Raw genomic sequence first — 5,171 nt, forward strand, 5'->3', positions numbered from 1 at the left:
TGGAAATTCCTCAAAAAGCTAAAAATAGAACCACCATATGACCCAGTTATACCACTTGATATATAACACAGAAGACTCTAAGTCAATATATCATAGAAATACTTGCACATGTTTATTGACGTGTTATTCACAGTAACTAAGAAATGGAATCAGCCTATGTGTCCATCAATGAATGAATAAAGATAATGTGCTACATCTATGTAATAGAGTTTTATTCAGTCATGAGGAAAAATTAAATTGTGACACTTGGCAGGAAAATGGATAGAACTGAAGGTCATTATGTTAAGTGAACTAAGCCAGACTCAAAAACAAATACTCTATATTTTCTCTCATATATGGACTAAAGATTCAAATGTATATGTATATGTGTCTGTGTATGCACAAATGCATGCATATGTGTAGGTAATGTGAAAGTAAAAAGGCAAAGGGGAGGAAGAGGTCTTAAGCTGTGAGGAAGGGAGGAAGGGAGGAAGGGAGGAGAAGAGTAACGGAATACATGTGACATGAAAGCACAAGAGGGGGCTGCTGGGGAGGAGGAAGAGGACAAGCAAGAGTGGTTAGGGGACACTGAGCAGGGCAGTGGTGAATGGGAGTGAATAAAAAAAAGTATATTGGCATATATGTATGAAAATGTCACAGTAAAATTCATTTCTTTGTATGTTAATTTTTAAAATGAACAAAAATATTAAGATGCCGTGAAACACTGCTATCTGATATAGGAAGTGCCCAGAAATTTCAGTCTGAATATTTGGCACCTAGATTTAGTGAATGTTTTGACGAATGATGATCATTGGATTCCCAAGCTTGCAGTCTTAGCAGAGTTAAATTAGAGACCATGTTTGACTTGGAATAGTTTGAGTTCTGAGATAGTCCTAGAAAGTTCAATTCAGTCCAATTTAGCCTGGCTTCATCTTGTTAAACACCAACACATGTAAGCAGGGGTGGGTCTAGGATGGCAAGCTTAATTTTGTTTAGAATTTTTTTCCGGACTGATGTACACTGCCAGAAAATTGCCCAATTTTCAAGTTAGGACCCGAAGAAGTTCCCATTCTCCTAGCATCCCTTGTGATTGGAGCTCATCTGTGATGTAGTTTAGTGAATTTTGAAATTCTTTAGGTAGTAGGCTAGATTCTAGATTCTTTGTAGATCTGGGGCTTGGTGGTCTGAAGTTGCCTTGCTAATGGCAGAGCTCAGGGTGACCTGACCACAAAGAGTGAACTCAGGCACAAACTGAAAAATAGAATGCCAAACACATTATCACCCAAGTAGAATCCAGTAGAGGCAGAATCCTGTAGACTGAGATGGGGCCACACTAGAATTAGGTTAGGCTGCAATACAGGCAGTCAAGGGAGACTGAGCCCTTAAATAGCTGGGGCTGGATAGACATATTTTCTTAAAAGTTAATTTTGCATTTTAAGCAGGTAATATTTCATATTTTGAAGGTCAAACTATAAATTAGTCCTAATCACACCTCATTTCTGTTTCCTATAAACCCTTACATAACCACCATAACAAGCTGCATATGTCATTTTACTTAAAAATATTTTATTATTTTAATTTTATGTGTATGAGTGTATTGCCTGCATGTATGTGAGTGCACTGATGTCATGCAATGCTGCAGAGGTCAGAAGAGGGCTTCAGATTCCCCTGGAACTGGAGTTAAGGACAGTTTGTAGCTGCCATGTGGTGCTGGGACTCAAACCCGGGTCCTCTGCAAGAGCCGTCAGTGCTCTTAACTGCTGAGCCATCTCTCCAGCCCTGTCATTTTACTTTTTAAAGTGGAACCACAAATTCTATAAATTTCAGAATGAACACTTCTGGATATTTACTTTGAAATATTGTGTGTGTGTGTGTGTGTGTGTGTGTGTGTGTGTGTGTGTTATGTTTCTTGTGTGTGCAGGCATGAATAGTGGCTAAAAGTCGATGTCATGTGTCTTCCTTAAATGCTTTCTACCTTATTTTTATGTATTTGTTTTTTAGTTTTTTTTTTACCACCTTATTTAAAATTAAAAAAAATTTTTTCTATGCATGTGTGTGTCTCTGTGTGGGTATGTGCAGAGTGCAGTTGCCTGCAGTGGCCACAGGAGGGCACTGGATTCCTTGGAGCTGGAGTTACAGGCAGTTGTGAGCCATCCAATCTGGGTGCTTGAAGCTGAACTCTGATTCTCTGCAACAGCAGTCAGCACTCTTAACCACTGAACCATCTCTCTAGCTCATCCATCTAATTTTTTGAGACAGACTTGTAGCTTATTGACCCTGGAGCTCAGCAACTTGGTTGGCTGTCCAACAAGCCCAGGTATTCTCTTGTCTCAACATACCCAGTGCTGAGATTACAAGCACATGCTGCTGCACTGGCTTTTTAAGTGTAAGTTCTAGGGCTGGAACTTGGGTCCTTATGCTTGCATGACAGCACTTATTATTTTAATTTATTGCATTTGTTTATTCTTTCTCTCTCTCTCCCTCCCTCCCTCTGCGTGTGTGTGTGTGTGTGTGTGTGTGTGTGTGTGTGTGTATGTACATGCACAGATCTGCATGAATTATAACATGCCTGTGAGGCCAGAGGATGACTTTCAGGAGTCAATTTCAGGAGTCAGTTCTCTCCTTCCACCATGTGGATCCTGAGGATCAAACTTAAGTCATCAGGCTTAGAGGCAGACACCTTTACCTCCCTGGCCCTTATTATCATTCCTTACACACTTTAGTTTTTCTTTTAATTTTAGTTCATTTATTATCATTGTGTGTGTGTGTGTGTGTGTGTGTGTGAGAGAGAGAGAGAGAGAGAGAGAGAGAGAGAGAATGTGCCATGGTACATGTGTGGAGGTTAGAGGATAAGTTTCAGGAGTTGATTCTCTTCTACATGGGCACTAACTTAGGTTGTCAGGCTTGCACAGCAAATACTTTTACCCAAAGAACCATCTCACCAGCTCTAAATCTTTCTGAAGTACAAACAGCCAATAAAGTACATACTCTTACTTCCTTCTTTATCATAAAGATTTAATATTTGCCAATCAATATCTTGCTTTTAAAAACAATAATGTACCCTAGAATTCTTTCCATAAGCATTCAAAGAGAACTTCTTCATTCCTTTTTCTCTATACTGTGTCTTATTGTGTACATGTATAAATGTTATTTAGATAGTTCTTTTGTTGATAGACAATCAGGTTGTATGGATGTTTCAATGGATGACTTATGCTGACTAATTTTGTAAAAAGAGTGCAGACATATGTTAGAAGGCATTTTTGCTTTGCTCATAGTGGGAAGAGATCCACTGAGGATGCTGCTGACTGGGATAGTGTCAGAACCAGACCAGCCTCTCACAGGTGAATGATCTGATAACTGATGATTGCTTAACCGCATTCTTCTTGCCCTATTTGGAAGATTCAGAGTTGCTTTAACTCTTGTCCATTCTTTGTACATAGTAAGTGAGACACCAATAGGGTCTCTGCTGGTTTTCCTTTTTCTTTTTACAATTTGGCAAAGTACCTCTGGGAATCCTTGCAATAGAACTATGCTTCTCCAGGTCAAGAAAGATAGATTTTTTTTTTTTTTTGAGACAAGGTATCTGTAGCCCAGGCTGATATCAAACTCCCTAGGTAGCTGAGGACAGCTCTGAACTTCTGATCCTCCTACTTCAACTTCTCATGTGCTGAGATTACAGGTTTGTGTCACCATGCTTGGCCGACACAGGAATATCATTGTTAGACTAAAATGGAGAAGAAATGGTTGCATGCTGTGCTGGATAGCTTTAGTGTCAACTTGACACACCTGGGTTGAGGGAGCCTCAATTGGGGAATTGTCTTAATTGGACTGGCCTGTGGCCATGTCTGAGGGGTGTCTTCTTTGATAAGTGATATGGGAGGGCCCAGCCCACTGTGGGTGGTGCCACCCCTGGGCAGGTGGGCCTGTGCTGCATAAGAAAGCAGTCTGAGCAGGGGCCAGGGGAGTAAGTCAGTAAGCAGCATTCCTCCATGGCCTGTGCTCCAGCTCCTGCTTCCAGGTTCCTGCCCTGAGTTCCTACCTTGGGCTCCCTGATGAACTGCGACCTGGGAGATGTAAGCTAAATAAACCTTTTCCTCCCCACGTTGATATTGGTCAGAGTATTTTGTCACAGCAATGGAGAAACAAACTAGGACACATGCATATTCATTCAAACTTCTAAAATTGTTCCCTATGAATATTATTGTTGAGCTTTGATTTTCCTCTGGTATATACCACTTAAAACATGTATAAAGCCACCACTGGGATTATTATTCAAGCCTGTAACTGGATGACTGCAGTGTGGATGTATGGTCAGTAGCAGGTATTGAGCACAACCCCTGCCAGTTCTAGAATAGCACTCCAGTAGGAAAACAAACAAATGCAAATGAGATGTACTTGCCCATGGAACAAAGATGAAAATGACTTCACTTGTAAATGAGTTTTCTGTGTTTGATGTAAACAAAATGACATGCATTTTGCAGGAAGACCTCCATGACCTTAGTTAGGACAGTATGAATATATTACATGAGACTACACGTTTCTGACCTTTGATTATTATTAGAGTATCTCGTGATCTAACAATTTCTAGTCTTTTTTTTTTTTTTGTCTTTTTGAGACAGGGTCTCCCTGTAGCTCCAGCTGTCCTGGAACTCACTATGTAGACCATGCTGGCCTTGAATTCACAGAGATCCACCTGCCTCTGCCTCCTAGGTGCTGGGATTAAAGGCATGAGCCACCATACCCGGTTTAGCCTTTCAATTTATGTAGAAGCATTTTCATGATTTTCTATTCTAGGAGATTGTCTGAGAGATAAGATGAGAAATTTGCCACTGAACAGTTAAATGCCCTAGAATAAAACTTGAATGTGGCACCTTACTCTCAGATTAGGGAACAGCTAATCTAATAGAGTCAGGATGAAGAGGAAGAAGAATGAATTTTTAGCTTGGTCATCTATTGCTAACCATGGTCCCTAACCAAACACTGGAATGATTGATTTGTGGCTTTGCTTTCTAAATCTTATTCATCTTTCAACAACTGTGTAAAATCTCCCTTCTTCTCTAGCATTCCCCAGTCCTTAAAGTATTTGTTGTTATTTTTTATTTAATATGTATGGGTTTCATCTGCATGTATGTAAGTGCACTTGTGCATGCAATGCCAGTGGAGGCCTGAAGACAGTGTTGAATCCCTTGACC

Source organism: Nannospalax galili, unplaced genomic scaffold, assembly GCF_000622305.1.
Source record: "Nannospalax galili isolate Female #2095 unplaced genomic scaffold, S.galili_v1.0 scaffold78, whole genome shotgun sequence".
NCBI lineage: Eukaryota > Metazoa > Chordata > Mammalia > Rodentia > Spalacidae > Nannospalax > Nannospalax galili.